Source organism: Trachemys scripta, chromosome 1, assembly GCF_013100865.1.
Source record: "Trachemys scripta elegans isolate TJP31775 chromosome 1, CAS_Tse_1.0, whole genome shotgun sequence".
In the NCBI taxonomy this organism is placed as follows: domain Eukaryota; kingdom Metazoa; phylum Chordata; order Testudines; family Emydidae; genus Trachemys; species Trachemys scripta.
The window spans coordinates 46388392-46409956 of NC_048298.1; positions in this window are offsets into that span (position 1 = coordinate 46388392).

Consider the following 21565-nt stretch of genomic DNA (forward strand, 5'->3'; position numbering starts at 1 on the left):
AAGCATTACTGCAAAAAACAGTCATCTTCTCTGTGTTTTCATCTGCAAAACATTACAGTTTATAAAACAATTTTAACTTGGACTACGTAAGACTCTGTATGAAGGTTTCCATATGTTAAACATTTTATTTGTGTGTTTGATTTTAAATTGCTTTGAAAAACAGACAGTTGAGGTTTTTAGAAAGGAATCTTTCGTTTAGGAAATAAATGTCTCTAAAGTACAGGGCACCAGCAGTAAAAACATTCTAACCACAAATCAGAAACATATTGAGAAGTGTTTGTTGAGTACACCTTCTGAAACCAGAATTTGTTTCTATTTGCTGGAAAATTGCAAAATCTGTTGTAGCTTGGCAGCATGCTTTCCCAGTTCTTTCCCAGTCTGCTTATGCAGTAATGGTATTATTATGCAAAAGGCTTATATAGCTTTCAAGTTCCTTTTTCATTTAATTATTTAACATGTACTTGCTAATACTTTGCATATAACAACAAACACAGTTGTTTAATGAAGTGAAAAAAAATTATACTCTATGGTATTTTTGTTAATAAAATGTGTTTTTAAAAAGAAATGAAGACAATTAATCAGTGTTTCAGCTTCTCTGTGGCACCTAGCCAGAAGCCACCAGGCAGTCAACTGAAGTTTAGAGTGTTTCTGAAAGGCTAATTTAAGGTGAATTTAGATGGATTCAAGATTTATAAGCACTACAAAGTCCTGACTGGAGCAAAGTTCAAGTAAGTAATCCACTGCTCACTATGCAGACAAAGTGCTGCAGCCGAAACTTCCCTGTGATTTAGTCTATAGTCAATGAGAATTTTCAAAACAGGGAGGAAGACTGAGTTTCACTTCAAAGGTCTTCTAATAACTGAGAGGATTATACTCTTTTAACCAGTTAAGAAGGTTAGATGATTTTGAGTTAGTGGCTTTATACCCATCAATAATTCGAAGTTTAAAGATAGTATAGGGCAATATACATGCTTTAACTCTTTAATGATTGCAATGTGGCAATGCACCTGTATTGTATATTTGTCACTTTGCCAGAATAAATCATTATTTTTTCTGAATTATTTTCTTGAAATCAGGTTGTTTGTAACACATTTATTTACTGAAAGTGGGATTATTTTTACTTAAAAAACATCTTTTTACTCTTCTTTTTAATTCTTTAAGATATTTCCAGTAAATATGAGCTATGTAGACATTGATGTTGGAACCTTTTACCCCAGCATGCTAATACCATATGTATATTTGAACATATTAGGAGGGAAAGTATCAGGGGGTAGCCATGTTAGTATGTATCCACAAAAACAACAAGGAGTCTGGTGGCACCTTAAAGACTAACAGATTTATTTGGGCATAAGCTTTCGTGGGTAAAAAAAACTCACTTCTTCAGAAGTTTCAAATGCTTGCAGTTCTAGTAACAAAGGCACTGCCAAAGTCAAAAAGCTGAGGATTGTCAAACTAAACTGAAAAAGCATGCAGGAAGTGGCTATAAATTTCCCTTTTTTTCAGGGATAACAGGAAATTAGACATTATAATAAAAGAACTATACTTTAGCATATCAAGTTGTTCTTTTTAACTTCGTTTTGTTCATGTTTACCATTATTAGTGCAATCAGAAAGCCCAGTTATAAAAAATTAATTCTGCATTACATAAGTGTACCTACGATGAAGTCAGGGTACTACATGTACACGGAATTCATAAAGAATATCAGAGAATGTACTGTAACTTTTTATGTAGCCCATATTAACAATAATGTGGCATGTAGAGTTAGGAATAGTAGCATCCAAAAAAAATCAAATGTTATGTAGGAAAAAATTGAAGTGATCACATGGAATTCTTTCTCGTCTCTTACACCTGCCATTTCATTTTTTACTCATTGAATAAAAAAATGAGAGTAGGTTCTTTAAAATTTTAAATGATAGAACGACCATGTCCATTTTATAAAATGAACAGCAACTTAATTTCTAAAATGAGAACGTTTGAAAGGTGAGAAATTAGTCAAATTCACAAAGATGATTTTTAACACTGGTTGAAACCACATCGTTTTTCTTGGAAATTTTTATGAAAAATTTGCCACTTCTCCCCCTCAAAATTGGAAATTTTCTTAGCAGCTCTGAAGCTGACCCCAAAATGGGATGACATTTTGCAAAGTGTTTAGAAAACTTTAGCCTTTTTTTTTCCAGAATGTGAAATATTAATGAGAAACCATCAACACTGTGACTTTTCTTTAAAGTTCGCTTGCAATTTTAAGGTACTGATGGTTGGGAAGAAATTAAAGACTGTTTTATTGTAAAGAAACATTTTTTATCCAAAATCTTTTAAAAAACCTCAATAACAACCACCACTGTTTTTCTCATTGTTCTCTTCTGCTCCCTGTATCCGTCTGTCTGAAGCTCTTAGGGGTAGAGACCATCTTAATGTTATGTATTTGTACAGAGCCTAGCACAGTGGAGTCTGGTTTCATTATTGAAATCTCTAGGCCCTATCCAAATACAAATAATGCTTAATATATTAAGGGCACAACTTTTCATTCTTTACATACTCAGAACTGCAAAGTTAGCTCAGTGGAAAGGCAGCTCAAAATCTGCATTCTCTTACTCAGTGGGAGTGTTTCTTCATCTTATGTACTGTACCACATGACTCCATAATAACAATTATACATATTTATTTTTATGAAATAGCTCAGAAAATAATTTTGTAAAATGCTTACACATGTATAGGCTTCATGTTCAATCTTCACGCAGCCCCATGGTAATCTTGGTTTATATGCTCACTTTTTAAACAAACATATGGCTCAGAATTGCAAATGTTTACTAACAGGTGCATTACCTCACCTATATGGTAGGAGAGGAGGGTTGGTTAGGGTGTAGTCTGGGCGTTAAGAGTTCTGGGTTCAATTCCCTGCTCTGCCACAGATGTCTTGTGTGACCTTGGGGAAATCACTTAATATCTCTGTGACTCAGTCCACCCTGGGTTGTTGTGTGAGTAAATACGCTGAAGATTAGGAGGTGTTCAGATATGATGGTAATGGAAGCCATATCAGTACCTGAGATAGTTACTAATTCAAAATTATTTCCGTTGAATTAACAGTGGAAATAGTTCAATGGGACCAGTAAGCACTTTGCCTGATAGTGTTTTGAGGACTGGCCCCTTTTTACTTTCGAGTGTATTTGATGTGCATTGAAGCTTGGCACACATACCCTTTTGTCTCCTTTTTTGGGGCTATATTTCATTCTGAAGAGATTGCTTATATGTTAAGAAGATGAAGTTAAATGATTAAATGTGCCTCCCTTTGGAGAGCTGTTGGGATTCTGTTCTCCGTAATGAAATGCACAGAGGTAAACCTACAGCATGTAAATGGTGGGCACAGCTTTTGGGGAATTGAATTGCGTGCTGAATAAATGCTGTGAAAGACTGAAGTAAAATGGGGTGTAATAAATCTAGAAACTGGTGGCTTAGTATCCAGACTTTAATTCATAATAACTACCATTAGGCATATTTACTGCATTTCATTATTATTTTCCATTTGTTATGTATGTGTTTTTAACTAGGAAAAAATAGTGTTTTATCTATGTGCAAGTCAGCTACAAGGGTTGGGTCAGTAGCTGCTACATGTTGAATGAGATCCTCTGCAGTGAATACACAATCTGGTGCAGCTCATCAAGGGTGCAGTTCAATCACTCCTAGAGAGAGGGGTTTTAAGCTGGGTGAATGTGAGTCCCTGTAAACTGCACTCATGTATCTTGTCCATCAGAAGAGTGGATTAATGTGGTTTTTCATCTGATATTTCTGAGACATTCTAAAGTGTTGCCTTTTTTATCAGTAGGTGGTATAGTCTGCTTGATATAGAGTGGATGCTTCATTAACCAATGCCTGACTGCATCATAGAGGCACTATAGATTCTGGGCCAGGTTTTGTATTATTAATTCAATCCTACACAGTGCTTGGCTAGGAAGCCGTTGAGAACTGAGGGTGCTGAGTACCTCATGAGATATCTCAGCACCTTGCAGTACTGAGCCCTAAATAATGGTGTTGAATTAAAGCAGCATATTAAATTTCACAGTCTTCTTCATAATCAGATGGGGGAAAGGTCATGATATATCCACCAGTGCTTCAACACTAGTCAAGCTCCATCTGTATGTATGAAAAGCAGCAAAATGTAGTTTAAGGTATGTACTTTTAAAAATTGATCTAAGCACTGTAAAAGCACTCATGGCCTTTTAATATGTATTTTTGCAAAATGTGATTCCATAAAACACAGATAGCTCAGAATAGAATGTATATACTAATTTATCTGCAGCATGTCAGCGTAAAATGGAAAAGTTTGTCATCGTTCTAATACAAATGAAATAGGAAACCATAACCTACATGGGACAAATCTTTCAAACGTTTTAGAAACAAATAAGACTGAAGATGGGCAAATGGTCAGAGGTAACTGCAAACATGTTGATACTGTCTGTTTCAATACATTTTTTTTTTTATATTTGTAACTAATAGGTAGATACTTCATAACAGACATACAACATATACATCTTCCTATCTTTAATTTATTTTATGATGAAGCCATTTTATGAGGCACTGTGGCTAGGTTTTAGGTTATTCAATATAATCCAAATCCCGCATTCCTTTCTTATGCAAAACTGCCACTGAAACCAACTGAAATCAATGACCTGAATTCAACGGGAATTTTGTCCATGAATAGAGACCCACAGAATTAGTTCCAAGACTTTAAAAAACATGAGATAACTATCAGTGGAAATACCCAGCACCATGTAGGACATGCACAGCCCTTTGCTGGACCGAATTATTAGTGATCACATTGGGGCAGGTAGTCCTAACTTATAGGCCAGTAGATGAATGGGATCAGAAAAAGTACAGAATTTGGCCCATGATGTGTAATGACAATCCTGTAATGAACAGCCAGTGTGTGTACAGATTTCAAATTGCTGGTGACGTTCCTGAGAAACAGTACAGTAGTTTGAGCTCCTGTCCAAACTTAATACGAGATACTTATTCCACTGAAATAAATGGGAGTGAGAAAAAGTATTGCGTTACCCTTTGGGGAAAAATAAATCCCTTGTTCTGTGCTCACCCCTTTTATTCATGGTGAACCATAAAAGAGAAAAAGCTTAACAAGGGGTAATAGGTTTTTTCACCCCAAATGGAATTGGTGAACATTGTAGAAACTATATAAATGTATTTAAAAGCCGTTGAAAGGTTATTAATGTCTCCATTTCCCATTCTTCCTCCCCCATCCCAAACACTGTGTCCATACCTGCATTGGGTGGGTCTCAGTACACATGGGGAGTTCAGTGGTACTCCGTGTGGCTGAGTATTTCTTACCTGTCTATCTCTGCAAACAATCCACATAAATTTAAAACAGAAAGAAAACCTGCTGCTGCCATGCAGCAAGGAGTCTATTATGAATCCCTGGGTGGTATGGAAAGCATTTAGACTCATTTCATTCACATGTCAGGTAAAGCCTTTCATTTAGAAGTGAGATGAATGCTGAATAATGGATCTTTTGAGTAATGTAATTAAGAATTCATTAAAGCAGCCTTTAAAATAAAATCTCCAAAATGCAATACATGTATACCTCCCAGTCTAATGTAATAGAGAAATAAAATGAATGGACAGAAAATAATATAATAATGCTGTTTACAAAAGTCTCATATTAAAATTAAATAAATAAGCAACCAATATACTATATATTAATGTTTTATGGCTTCCAAGCAGTCGGGAAGGATGTGGATGCTTGGAATGAGTTTATTCCTTGTTGGGAGAGAGCGGAATGTATCTAACTAAGGATATTCTTTCCACGTCTGTTTTATGGAATATATGCATGCTGGGAAATCCTGGCCCCACTGAATTCCATAGCAAAACTCCCATTGACTTTAGTGGGGCCAGGATTTTACCCCTAGTTCTTATTACTGTTTTGAGCCAGCAAAAAGCTTACACAGATGTGGCCCCAACTTCCAGTGTGGAAAGCTTTGTATCTTAACTCCCTGCCAAGCACTTTGAAATAGCTTTATCAGAATATGTTCTTGGGCTGCAACTCAAAAAGTCACTAGGCCCAGCATCTGGGGGTTGCTTAGCTTCTCTAAGAAAAGTGATCTAACTCATCCAGGGCCGTATCCTACCCAATCTTTAACTCCAACAGCACAGTGGGAACTCTGGGATGAGTACTTTCAAGGATAGGCCCCTAGCTGGCTCAGGATAGACTCCTCCCAGTCTCATCTTCCATCCAATCCAGGAATTCAGCAGTATATAGGGAGTCATGAGGTTGAGCCTTTTAAAGGGCTTGGATATTTACAAAGTGATGTAGAGAGGGAGGAGATTTTAGAAGATACCTATCTCAGAACTTGAAAGGTCATCAAGTCCAACCCCCTGCCTTCACTAGCAGGACCAAGGATATTAGGAAACACTATTTCACTAGGAGGATGGTGAAGCACTGGAATGCGTTACCTAGGGAGATGGTGGAATCTTCTTCCTTGGAGGTTTTTAAGGCCCGGCTTGACAAAGCCCTGGCTGGGATGATTTAGTTGGGAATTGGTCCTGTTTTGAGCAGGGTATTGGACTAGATGACCTCCTGAGGTCCCTTCCAACCCTGATATTCTATGATTCTATGATTCTAAGATTGAGCTACACTGATGTACCTCTGCCATGATGGGAAAGAGGAAACAAGGCAAGAATAGATTTTTAAAGATTTGATGATGAATGGGGCTCCTGATTATGCATGAATGACTGATAACCAACACTGGAAGTGCAGGACTTTTGTTAGACCAGATGCCTTCGGCTGTATATTCAGTTTAGCATCTGTAAGTGGGGGAATGGGAAGAAGATGTGGCGAGGTGAGTTGCATCTGACATCAGATTCAAGAGTTATCCTGTGTTACAAATAGGTCTAATAGAGTGTATTCATCTGTTCTGAGGGCCTGGCTAAAGTTGAGGGATTAGTTTCAGATGGCTCAGAGGAGCAGACCATTTGATTGATGGCCTGGTCGGACATTATGATAATATTTTGTCCACAGCTATAGATACACTGGGATTCATCCAAACCTCCCATTAAGACCACATAGGTCCAACCATTTAAATCAAGATCTCCCATCATTCCAAATAAAGTGAATGATAAATGAATTAAGCTTTTTAAAGAAGTTCTTGGCATTGATATTACTCTTCCTATCAAAACAGATAAAATGGGGGAAGGGTACCACTTTGATTGCATTCATATTCACTTTCCCTCCCATGATGAGTTCCCTCCAATGCCCAGGTCATTCTTCATTTTCTCTAGAAAACATTTACAGAAAATAGAGCGGTGGATGGGAACGGGATATGAATTCCCATGTGTTAAGTGAAAAAATGGAAAAGACCATCTGTTTTCTATGACATGTTGCTTCGAAAGTAAATAAGGGTGCTCAACATTCCACAGAAGGTGCTCAGCAACTCATAGGATCTGGACCTAGGTTTCCAGTAACACATTATGTTAATATCAGGGTCTTACAGGTTTTTTTTTAGCTTCTCTTGGACCCTACTTTGCAATACTACCTCTACTGTTCCAGCAGTAGAATCAGGAACATTTGTACTTCAAATCTTGGGCATTGGAAGGGGTGGTTTCCTTTGGATTACTATACTGCTTCCCCTGTGCAATTCATTCTTTTTCTCCTGAGAGCACTATTTGCATGTGGGGGGGAAGGGGGAGGAGGGAGGAAGCATGAGCATTACCCTGCTTCCATCGTGCTTATGAGGGACTTTGAAATCAGATTTCTGTAATTTCTACAGCCACCTGACTAGCTGTTCCTCAGGATTCTTGAATTTTAAAAGCCACTCACTATACAGAAGCAGGACCTGATTTGAGCACAAATTGGTTTCCAGATAGAAAACTGTGAATAGACATTAGATATGTTGGGACCTGAAGTTGCCTGAGTCTGACCATCCTCCTGATCTTTAAGTTTCCCTGTGCTTCAAGTAAGTGTGTTCAATGCATGCACATAGCACATCCTTTGGCATGGGCTCTGTATTCCCAGACATTTGGCCAAGAGTTCAATCATGACCCTGTAGTCAAGTAATGAAACTAGGAGTCAGGAGTTATGAGCTCTGTTTCTTGCTATGCCACTGTCTTCCTGTATGCATGTCAAGTCATTTAACCACTCTGTGCCTCTATTGCTCCTGCTGTAAAATTGGATTAAGAAAACCTAATTAGTAAGGGTGTTGTGAGGCTAAATTAATAAATTTTGTAAAGCACTTGGAGATGTTCAGAAGGAAGGTACTTCAAAATTGCAAAGCATTGTTTTTAATGCTTTTAATGTCTCCAGGGAGTGCAGGAAGGTTGGCAGATTGAGATCCTGTGTCTCTGAGAAGTAGAGCAGTGGGGTTTGCAGTACAGACTCAGAGAGGAAGATAGAAAGCCACCAACACAACAGCCACCAAACAGCTGTCGGTAAAGGACAAAAGAGACAAAGCAGGACAGTTCTTTACAAATGGATCCATCCCACTCACAGACATTTCTGGGAGATGGATCCTGCTTAAGAGTCCCAAGGAAGGCTGGAGCCTTCAACTTGGACCACCTGGGCCTAATGGAGGATTCAGCCCTGAAGGGAAGAGCCCATATTTTCATTAGGGACTTAGAGAAAAGACATGTTCAGTGGAGGTCCCCAATGTCACTTGTAGTCAGTCAGTTGCCATATGTGACAGTTAGGCTAGGTTTTTTATTATTATTATTTATGGTTAAGAGACTGGGAATAGCCTATGCAGCTGGGAAGCCAACCAGGCCCATGGAGCTTCCACAAGCCGGCAGTCATAGAGGCAATTTATTGAAGAATAAAGCCCAGAGCTAGAAATTCATAGGGAAGAAAAGCAATGATATGTTTTACATTACAGAATTTCACTCTGTCTGGGTATCAGCCTCTGAATATTTCAAAGACGTTGCCTCTCACATCTCATCTACATATCCATTGAGAAGTGTTGAGCAGAAATTGCCCTTTGTTCTCAAGCACAGAATTAAACGGGCTTGTATCTCAGTGCTATACTTTGGCCCCTCTAAACAGAATGAGCTTTGTGACGATTTTAGAATTGCCTAATCTCTGCTCTTGTCAAACTAAACTGTGGGATTATCATAGGGAACTTTTTTCAGTGTCCACATTAATCACACATGACAATCGATCTTTTATTCTACCCAATAAGGAGCTTCTGTTTTGTGTTTTCTGGGCTTTATTTAACAATTGTGTTCTGCAGTTTGTGACACTTGTTTTGTATTACACATCATATTATGTGGGGAAATCACTAAAAATAAGGTTTATTTTAGTCTCTTCTAGGAATGCCCTGCTTGTCTTTTCATCCTCTCTCTCTAAACAGCTGTCTGCTTGTCTGTCTCTCTATCTAGGCATTATGGAATATACAGCATGTTTGACATTGGCTTGATATTGTGATATGCAGCCTGTTACAGCAGAATACTAATTCCCACAATGAGCCACTCATGGCAGTTTCAGTGATCATAAAATCATCAGCTATCAGTTTTAATAGATAAAGTGAAGCATTGTTTGCACATCAGAGTTAAGTTATAGATTCAGGCCCCAATCCTGTAACTGGATCCAGCTAAGTGCATTTTTGCGGTTGTGCAGATCCCCGTTGAAGCGATGTGGTTACTTAAATTAGCTAGGTGCATAACTGAGTGGTTCCAAACCATCTGAACGATTTTTCCTTCTATAAATAAATGAAACAGGGAGATATTTTTAAAAGCGTAAAGGGCAGTTAGGCACCCAGCTCCCACTGACCGTAAATAAAATCAGCTATTTCCTTATTGCTTGGCTGATCTCTTGTAAGTATCACAGCCTCTTACACATGATGTTGATCAAAATGTTAACAGGACCATGTTGCCTCAAAACAAATCCACCCAGCATGTAAGAATGACCATTTCTTTGACTTTGGCAGTTCGGTGGGAAATGGAGATAATGATGTGCAACTGAAGTGTAGGCTGTTTACCTTGTACAGGATTCCATGGAAACAATCTTAGGTGCAAATTTATTGCACCCCAGTGATTAATGTACCCAGGTGTGGTGGTTTGAAAATCTCTTGATAGATTTCCCATTTTCCAGGCCGTGTCTCACCACCACCGTCTTAGTAGGTGCATTTTTTTGGTGGGCAGAACTCATTCATTCCCCACTAGCAATCTACTTTGAAAATTTACAGGGATTGCGGATGGCACTGGTGCCTGCTATTGCAGAAGAATGTGTCCTGTTTAGTGGTGCTAACAATTTAGAATTTTTCATTGTATTTTCAAAATAAGATTTAATTGAATGACCTACCAGCACTAACTCCCCCTTCCCCAGCTTGTATCCTGTTTTGAAGACTGAATAATGTTTTTGGGGAGCCATTGGTTTTATGGCTCCTGGGAGTAACTTAGAGTGACTCAAAATTTGGCATATTTATAAAGGTATTTTACTTAGAATAGTTATGGTAACACAGATGCAAAGTAACATGTTTTAAACAGCAAATGAGATGATTTTTTAAAAGTTTGTTTATATTTAGGCCTCAACCCAGCAAAGAACTTAAACACATTCTTAACCTTAAGCACATCAATAGTCACCTTCAGTAAAAAGGCCTTTACAATTTCTATTTTCGCTTGGAATCACTGGCATCGTGGCTCATCTGAGACAATGAGACCTATCTCATCTATGCAAGTTGTTGCACATTAAGGCTCCTCAGTCCTCACAAACATGAGCTTAACTTTAAGAACATCAGTAGTGCCACCCATCAGGGCAAATTGTATTGATGTAAATAGGTATGATTGTCTCTAAGAGCTGATGGTCCATCACGCTAGTGATTCCTAAACCCTAATAGAAAATAAAATGGCCTATTCCCTGGATCATTAACACTCCCCTAAAGAAATATTGACAGGATTTAAGTCCATTATGGTATTTTTTGGAGTTATTTAAGGTTAAATACACATGTATTTAAAGAATGTATTTTTAAAATGAGAGGTGGGGGTGGGGGGATTTGCATTGGAGAATGAATCAAGAGACACCTTACAGTAGGTAATATGGTGAAGGGTGTGACATAACAAGGGACTGAAAACAGTCTAAACATCTCATAGAACAACTACTTGTACTCCTCCTGTCTCTGTTTTTCTGTCTCTGTTTCCTTCCTCTCCCCACACCAACCCTTTTCTCAGTTATTGAAAAAAAAATACAAAAGAAATATATTTACGTATAGTCAGTAGGATGGAAGAAGGAGCCTTTTTCAATCTGAGATTGTGTGGCACCCTCTAGAAAATAAATTGTCCCCACAACACTTTAGGATTTTGATACTCTGAGATGCAAATTATGCAGTTTCTTAGGGGTTTTTTTCCCACCTCAGATAGTTTATTAATATTGGAAAGGCAATTGGACAGTGGGGCCGCCTCAGTCTTGGAACTATTTCAAAAGCAACTTGAAATGCCCTGGCAGCTGTACTTCACACAAAGTAATGTTAAGGTTGTGACACCAACTAACAAAAGGCTAACACAGTGTCTCTAGCTTACCCTGTTGTGCTTAGGTAATGGTGGGCTCTCAGATCTATGCGTGATGTTATCATAATATGTTCTTCAATAATGAGGCATAGAAGGATGAATTGAATGTAGCATGTTATCCTTAACTTTGAATTTCCTGGTTTTGGTTATTTTCTCTCCAGAACCATAAAATTAAACATGTTAGTATTTATTAATTGTATAAAATATTGATAAAGTTTATGCTATAATAGTTCTCCATCAAAGATGGTTAGAGTTTGAGGGTAAAATTTCCAAAAGTGCCTAGATATCATAGGAATCAGGTGCCAAAGTCACTTAGGTGTTTTAAAAAATTTTACCCTAGTGTATTAAAAACACTGAATAGCTAACCAGGGACAGGCATGAGCTAGTATCCAGAAATAAATTTCCGCACGCTTAGGAGTGTTCAGAGCTGGGGTTTTGTTCAGAGTACATTTCTGTTTTTAACCAAATAGCTACTGCAAAATGCTTCACTTAATTTCATGGGACAGTTAATCCAGAGTTGGAATTTGGGGTCTGAGTTTCACCACAGCCGCAGTAAAATAATAAAAATAATTAGACAAATATAGCACAAGTAATACCCTCATATTTTTGTAAAATGGGCTAATATCAATCACTGTGTAAACCACTCTGCCTGTGAATGGTTAGCAGCTTCCAGTGTCTCAAAAAAGAGAACTCACATGTTTCTCAGTAAAGCCAAAGATAAATTGGCTTCTCAAAGATAACATTCAGTATTTTTACACTCTCCAGTTACTTTAAATCAAAGTATTAACTGTTCCTCTCTTCTTACATTTACTATGTTAGTGTAGTAATTTTTTTCCCCAAAAATGTTTGACATTATATTATTTTTATGTAATTATATAAACATGCTCCCAAAATGCAATTTTGCAAGCTGAAGCTGAAGTTGTAACTTTGAGTCTGGGCTCATGCACACAATTGAATTTTCAGGATCGTTAATAATAAACTAATTATAGCACACTACCTGAGTAGTTTTTTTTAGAGAGGGGAAGAATGTTGTTTACTGTGCAGTATATTTACCTACTGGGTGATGATTCATAGTCATTTGCGGTCTTTGATCTGGGAAGCGGAGCTCCTTAAGAAGCATCTTCTTGGACTACTTCTTGTTTATGTTACCATTACATTATGTGAACGAGAGATAGGACTTAATTACTGTAGGACACACACATTGTTAAGAGAGTTTGCAGGTGATAGTTGTGGAACCTTCATGGGTTCTTTATGGGAACCAAGTGATCAGTTCTCTCTCTTCTACAGAAGGAAGTACATAGTATCATATTTTTTTTCAGTTCCTGAGGCAATACCTTTCATCCTGTTCATTTTACTCCTTCTCCAGACATCTCTCACCGTCAGCAGACAGCTCTTTCATTTGTGATTTAGTCCTAAAGCTCTTAGAAGGAAATGTGTTAGTGAGAAATTATTCTGAATTAGGTCTTTTATGGTGTATGGACAATCTCTTGGGTCATCCTGGACTGGGGACAAACAGCATCTATGTGTCCTAAAACCACTAATGCCAATAGGAACTTCTTAACTCAGAGATGCAACCTTTGCAAGAGCTAAATATTTTGAAAACTACTTTTTGATTGATTGGGCCAGATCCTTGACTGGTGTAAATTGGCATATCTTTATTGAAATCAATGGAGCTATGTCGATTTATGCTAGCTGAGGAGCTGACCCTTGAAATGTAGTAAGTAGGGGGTTATCATCTAGGCTTGAAGTTGAATAATCTAGGCCAGAGATTTAAATCTATTTTCTCTATTTAGCGGTGTCTTAGAAAAATGTTCATAACGTCTGTACTAGCCACTCAAATAATGCTAGACCCAAAGAGAAAAATCTCTGGAGTAGGGTCATAATAGTGAAAACAAAACAAATGCTTCACGGAATTATCTTGTTTCACTCATTGCCGAAAGACCTAATATCTCAGATTGTTTGAGGAGCTTGCAAGGTTCTTATTGTACAAAACACATCCTTCATTGTTTAGTAACAACAGCAGATTCCATGACACAATTCTCTATCGTCTTCTACACTAAGAGGCTCTGTGTTGTGCAGATCATGTCAGTGGAATAATGCACCCGTGCAGAGGAGCACTAAATCAAATGATAAATTGAGTGTAACATCGATTATGTTAACTAAGCATAGATATATATATACATTTAATGGTCATTGTGACACATGAATGTTCAAGACAAAAAAGTGAAAAATACATTTCAAGTTCTACATATGAGAAAACCTGACAATGATCAGCAGTTTGCATCTAGCATTTAATTCTAAAATCTGCCGGTGTTTGCAGCATTGAAAGCCTGATTCTAAATGGAAAGGTCATTATCATTATTAAGTTTTATAAGAAAATCGTACATGTACCAATATCTATTTAATAACTGAGACATCATGAATGTCAGACTTAACACACTTTGCTGGGTGCTAGTAACTCTTTAAGTGTACCCTTGACTCGAGTCGAAGGCAGTATTGGAAATTTCATATTATCTGAACTGCCTGGTAACATTTAAAAGTACATCCATAATAGCTAGGTAAAAATATCGTGACTTCACACAACTTTACCTAATTTGGCTCCAGTGCCAAATGTTATACTAAACTCCTTGCTCTCTTTCCATAAGAACTGGAAATTCGGGCATAAAGATTGGGTCCCAACAACCCTATTCTGCTTAATGATTATCTCAGTTCTACTAGAGTATATTGTACTTACTGCAAAACATATACGTCAGCAATGACAACAAAATGAAGCCTTTTGTAACCAAAGTAAGTGCTGGGCATAACAATATTTGCATCATTGTCAAAATTACTTCTTGAAATGTCTTGGTGGAATGGTGCTGTCTAAATATAATACATGTATTTATTCAGCATTTTTCTATAAAACTTTTGTAATTCTTATATTATATTATCTCTAATTCAAGCCCAGTGATAAGTTGATACAGCTTGTTTCTTTTTCTATTATATATTTAAATTAAAAATAGAAAGATGTAGTTTCTATTAATGAGTTTTGTAGGGGTCTTTTAGTATTCTGTCCCTAGGCAACTTCCTTACTCGATATGAAGTCTTCATAAGAGGTGCTTGTGCACCTGATTAATTCATAAATGGGGTTGAGGGCTGCATATTTGCACAATTCTTGTTAAATCATGGAAGTCTGCTATTTCTCTAAAGGATGTATTGCAAATTGTGATGCCCACATTATGCACCTAATCACAGCCATTCTGTGTCAGTCCCAAATTTTCTAAGTATCCTCATCTATGTGATAGCCATCTCACGAGTTAAAGGTCAAGGTCCATCAGAAACATTTATACCAATGTTGAAGAAAAATAGATAGATGAAGTGAATACTAAGATGGCTTAACCCTGTACTGAAAAAGCAAGATCAACAAATATCTAACAAGTGACCAGAAAAATCAGAAAGTAATACATAAGGCTATTTTTAAAGTTAATGGTAACTAGGAAGGGACCAAGATAGACTAAGGGTATGTCTACACTACGGGATTAATCTGAATTTATATAATTCGAATTTGGGAAATAGATTGTATAAAGTCGAATGTATGCGGCCACACTAAGCACATTAATTTGGCGGTGTGCGTCCCTGTTCCGGGGCTAGCGTCGATTTCTGGAGCGTTGCACTGTGGGTAGCTATCCCATAGCTATCCCGTAGTTCCTGTAGTTTCCCCCGCCCATTGGAATTCTGGGTTGAGATCCCAGTGCCTGATGGGACAAAAAACATTGTCGCAGGTGGTTCTGGGTACAGCCTCAGCCCTCCCTCCCTCCCTGCATGAAAGCAACGGACGGCAGACAACCATTTCGCGCCTTTTTTCCTGGGTGAACACTGCAGACTCCATACCACGGCAAGCATGGAGCCCACTCAGCTCAAGACAGCAGTCATGAACATTGTAAACACCTCATGCGTTCTCGTGGAGTTTATGCTGAGCCAGGACTGGAAAAACGAGGCGAGGAGGCAGCGGCGGCGGCAGCGCAGTGACAAGCGTGATGAGGACATGGACATGGACACGGACACAGAATTCTGTCAAACCGCGGGCCCCGGTGCTTTGGAGATCATGTTGTTAATGGGGCAAGTTCTATCCATGGAATGCCAATTCTGAGCAAGGGAAACAAGCACAGACTGGTGGGACCGCATAGTGTTGCAGGTGTGGGATGATTCCCAGTGGTTGCGGAACTTTCGCATGCGTAAGGGCACTTTCATGGAACTTTGTGACTTGCTTTCCCCTGCCCTGAAGCGCCAGAATACCAAGATGAGAGCAGCCCTCACAGTTGAGAAGCAAGTGGCGATAGCCCTATGGAAGCTTGCAACGCCAGACAGCTACTGGTCAGTTGGGAATCAATTTGGAGTGGGCAAATCTACTGTGAGAGCTGCTGTGATGCAAGTAGCCAAAGCAATCACTGAGCTACTGCTACGAAATGTAGTGACTCTGGGAAATGTGCAGGCCATAGTGGATGGCTTTGCTGCAATGGGATTCCCTAACTGTGGTGGGGCGATAGATGGAACCCATATCCCTATCTTTGCACCGGAGCACCAGCGTACCCAGTACATAAACCGCAAGGGGTACTTTTCAATGGTGCTGCAAGCACTTGTGGATCACAAGGGACGTTTCACCTACATCAACGTGGGCTGGCCGGGAAGGGTTCATGACGCTCGCGTCTTCAGGAACACTACTCTGTTTAAAGGGCTGCAGCAAGGGACTTACTTTCCGGACCAGAAAATAACCGTTGGGGATGTTGAAATGCCAATAGTTATTCTTGGGGACCCAGCCTACCCCTTAATGCCATGGCTCATGAAGCCATACACAGGCAGCCTGGACAGGAGTCAGGAGCTGTTCAACTACAGGCTGAGCAAGTGCAGAATGGTGGTAGAATGTGCATTTGGCCATTTAAAAGGTCGCTGGCGATCATTATTGACTCGCTCAGACCTCAGCCAAACCAATCTCCCCATTGTTATTTCTGCTTGCTGCGTGCTCCACAATCTCTGTGAAAGTAAGGGCGAGACCTTTATGGTGGGGTGGGAGGCTGAGGCAAATCGCCTGGCTGCTGATTACGCGCAGCCAGACACCGGGGCGATTAGAAGAGCACACCAGGAAGCGCTGTGCATCAGAGAAGCTTTGAAAACCAGTTTCATGACTGGCCAGGCTACAGTGTGAAATATCTGTTTGTTTCTCCTTCATGAAAACCCACCCCCTTTATTGACTCATTCTCTGTAAGGAACCCACCGTCCCCCTTCCCCCAGCTTGCTTTCAAACCAAATAAAGTCACTATCGTTTAAAAATCATTTATTCTTTATTAATACATTATAAAAAGAGGGAGGGAACCCAGGTGGGGTTTGGGAGGAGGATCGGCGGGAAGGAAAAGGCCACTAAAAAAAGGTTAAAAAAATGACAGCCTTTTGCTTGGGCTGTCCACTGGGGTGGAATGGGAAGGTGTACGGAGCCTCCCTCCCCCCCGCATTCTTACACGTCTGGGTGAGGAGGCTATGGAACATGGTGACGGGGGAGGGGGGTTATACAGGGGCTGTAGTGGCACTCTGTTATCCTGCTGCTGTTCCTGAAACTCCACCAGACGCTGGAGCATGTCTGTTTGCTCACGCAGCAGCCCCAGCGTTGCATCCTGCCTCCTCTGATCTTCCTGCCGCCACCTCTCATCTCGAGCGTCTCTCCTCTCCTCACGTTGGTTCCTCCTGTCCTCACGTTGGTCCCTCCTGTCCTCAGGTTCACTGTCTTCTTTCCTATACTTTGAAACCATGTCCTTCCACTCATTCAGATGAGCTCTGTCACTGCGGGTGGATTCCATGATTTCTGCGAACATCCCGTCTCACGTCTTCTTTTTCCGACGCCTTATCTGTGATAGCCTTCGGGACGGAGGAGGGAGGCTTGAAGGATTTGCAGTTGCTGGAGGGAGGGAGAGAATTTTTTAAAAAGATACATTTTGCAGAACAATGCTTATACTCTTTCATGGTGACCAAAACTATTCACATTACATAGCACATGTGATTTCTGTGCAAGGTCGCATTTTGCCTCTTAATATTGAGTGCCTGTGGCTTTGCTGCTAGAGATCACAGACGCAGGTCCGGGCAACAGAATTCGGCTTGCATGCGGCCACGGTAAGCCATTATCTTTCGGCTTCTGCGCCCTCCTTTCCCACATACCAAGCAAAGCCCATTGAGTGCTGCGGTTTTCCTGTTAACGTGCAGCAGCAGAAACCAAACTAAACCCCCCCCACATCCAATTCTCTGGGATGATCGCTTTATCCCTCCCCCCACCGCGTGGCTGGTATCAGGGAAGATCCCTGCTAGCCAAATGCAAAAAGCTCTGGGCCAATTCCCCCCCCCCCGTGCTTGGCTAACTGCAGGGAAGGATTTCTTTTCAGCCACAGGCAAACAGCCCAGTAGGAACTGCCACCTCTGTCCCCTTAATTAAATTCCCATATTTCAACCAGGTTACCATGAGTGATATCACTCTCCTGAGGATTACACAGCGAGATAAAGAACAGATGTTGCTTGAATGCCAGCAAACACCTGGACCATAGGCTGCCAGGCTTTGTCATGCAATGATACCAGTTTACTTGCTACTAGTATGGTGTGGTCAAGTGTCCTACCATGGAGGACGGAATAAGGCTGCACTGCCCAGAAACCTTGTGGCAACGCTTTTGGAGTATCTCCAGGAGAGCTTCATGGAGATGTCCCTGGAGGATTTCCGCTCCATCCCCAGACACGTTAACAGACTTTTCCAGTAGCTGTACTGGCTGCGAATGCATCCAAGTCCTCAGGGCAAAGTAATCATTAAAAACCCTTGCTTTTAAAACAAGTTTTGTATTTTAAAAGGTAAACTCACCTGAGGTCCCTTCCATGGGGTCGTGGTCTTGGATACTGGCTTGGGAGGGTTGGGAGGGTACTTCAGTCAGGCTGAGAAAAAGATCCTGGCTGTTGGGGAGAACGGAGTGCTGGGTGCTCTCTGCAAGCTCATCCTCCTCCTCCTCCTCTTCCCCGTCCACTGAATCCTCAGGTGTAGCTGATGAGATGATCCCCGCCTCGGAATCCATGGTCAGAGGTGGGGTAGTGGTGGCGGCCCCCCCTAGAACTGCATGCAGCTCGTCGTAGAAGCGGCATGTCTGCGGCTCTGACCCGGAGCGACCATTTGCCTCCTTTGTTTTTTGATAGGCTTGTCTGAGCTCCTTGACTTTCACGCGGCACTGATCTAAGCCCCTATTGTGGCCTCTCTCCATCATGCCCTTGGAGATTTTTTCAAAAGTTTTTGCATTTCGTCTTTTTGAACGAAGTTCTGCTAGTACTGAATCCTCTCCTCATATAGCGATCAGATCCAGTACCTCCCGTACGGTCCATGCTAGTGCTCTTTTTCGATTATCAGCCTGCATGGTTACCTGTGCTGATGAGCTATCTGTGGTCACCTGTGCTCTCCATGCTGGGCAAACAGGAAATGAAATTCAAATGTTCGCGGGCTTTTCCTGTCTACCTGGCCAGTGCATCCAAGTTCAGATTGCTGTCCAGAGCGGTCACAATGGTGCACTGTGGGATAGCTCCTGGAGGCCAATACCATCGAATTGCGGCCACACTAACCCTAATTCGAAATGATAAAATCGATTTTGGCGCTACTCCGCTCGTCGGGGTGGAGTACAGAAATCGAGCCCTTTATTTCGAATTAAATGGCTTCGTTGTGTGGACGGGTGCAGGGTTAATTCGATTTAACACTGCTAAATCCGAATTAAAGTCGTAGTGTAGACCAGGCCTAAGGTCCTATAAACACTTGGATAACTTTACTGATTAATTCTTGGTCTGTAGATTGTTGTTCAAACTTCAATCTGTATTGGTCAGTTATAGACGACCACAAAAGTTCCAGTGTTCTCTCTTCTGACTGGATGAGTATGGATTCAAAAATTGCTTTCTGTATATAGGATTACACTCAGCAAGGTGCGGAACTCCCAGTGGGAGTTGATGGTATTGAGTACCCAATGTTCAGTCTGATTTTCTCTAGTGTTTTTAGTTTTTCTAGATATTCCTAGTAGCAAATTCATTTGCTAGACTGCTTATGAAAGCAAATAAAAAGGGGCCACACTTATTCATAGCAAATGCCTTTAAGAATTCAAATGAATACTACTTTTTGTTATAAGAATCCAGCTCTAATTTGTATCTCTGTCGTCAAGATGGTCACTGGTTATGCCTCTTTTGGTAAACCACAAAAATCACGTGAAATGGACCATTTGTTACATAATATTATTGTTTACAGTATGGTGATAGCGCCATTCTACCAGGTTGTGTACTAACGCACAGGAACACAGAGGGAAACAGATGATGATTGGGTGGTGAGGAAGGTATATCCTACAAGCAAAATGATCAGTGAAACAGCTAAATGGGTCAGTATGGGTGCAGATAACTTTGGGAGCAAAATTGCAATGGCAGTTTTTTGCAGTTTTGGGAAGTAAAAAAGAAACTTGGCTTTAAACATGTTGCCCAAAAGACGTAAGACACAAGCAAGGAGAAAATGAGAGATTAAAAGAAAACCCAAACTGATAAAAATGGTTGGCAAAGAAGGAATATTCTTCCTGAAGAAAGTTGGGGTATGTCTACACTGGCAGACTTAAAGTGCCGGGAGTTACAGCGCCGCTCAGTGCACGCTGAAGGGAAACCGCTGTTGTGTGTTCACACTGTCAGCTGCCTGCACAATAGCATGTTCACACTTGCAGGACTTGCTGCAATATTCGGAGTGGTGCACTCTGGGCAGCTATCACACAGAGCATCTCTTCCTCTTCTGCTGCTAAGAGGGGGTTGCAGGGCATCTTGGGTCCTGTCCCAATACCCCGTGATGCATTGCTTCACATCCTAGCAATCCCTGTGCGTCTGTCTGCATTGGCTCCGTCTTTCAACGGTTTGTGTGCTGCGCGCTCTGCTCTGCCTCTTTGGTCTGAAAGAATGGATCCCGCACTGTTGACCAATGTGCTGCTCGCTCTCACTAACACATCATGAGTGGCAGTGGAGTTATTCCTTAAACTACAAAAGCAAGAGCAGTTCGACATTGATCTCGCCACACGTAGTAGCTACGACACAAGATTGCTTGTGGCATTCACGGAGGTGCTGACCACAGTGGAACACCACTTTTGGGCTCAGGAAACAAGCATTGAGTGGTAACATCATGTCATCATGCACATCTGGGATGCTGAGCAGTGGCTGCAGAGCTTTCAGATGAGAAAAGCCACATTCATGGGACTGTGTGATGAGCTCGCCCCAGCCCTGCAGCGCAAGGACACGAGAATGAGAGCTGCCCTGCCATTGGAGAAGCGCGTGGCGATTGCACTGTGGAAGCTGGCTACTCCAGACTGCTACTGATTGGTTGCTAACCAGTTCAGAGTGGGAAAGTCGACCGTTGGACTCATGTTGACAGAAGTGTGCAGGGCCATTAATTTCATCCTGCTCCGAAAGACCGTGACTCCAGGCAACGTGCGTGACATTGTGGATGGCTTTGCACAAATGGGCTTCCCTAACTACGGAGGGGCGATAGATGGCATGCATATTCCAATTCTGGCACCAGACCACCTAGTCACCGAGTACATTAATTGGAAGGGGTATTTCTCAGTGGTTCTCCAGGTGCTTGTGGATCACTGTGGGCATTTAATGGACATTAACGCAGGCTGGTCTGGAAAGGTGTATGACACGCATCTTATGGAACACTGGCCTGTTCAGGAAGCTGCAAACAGTGACTTTCTTCCCGGACTAGAAGATCACTGTAGGGAAGTCTAAACGCCCATTGTAATTCTGGGAGATCCTGCCTACCCCTTAATGTTGTGAAGCCATCCACGGGGCACCTTGACAGCAGCAAGGAGTGGTTCAACAACAGGCTGAGCAAGTGCAGAATGACTGCTGAATGTGCTTTTGGCCGTTTAAAGGCCTGCTGCCTATATGGGAGGCTGGACTTGGCCGATGACAATATTCCTATGCTTATAGCCGCGTGCTATACGCTCCATAATATTTGTGAAGGAAAGAGTGAAAGCTTCACTCAGGGCTGGACCACTGAGGCTCAGCA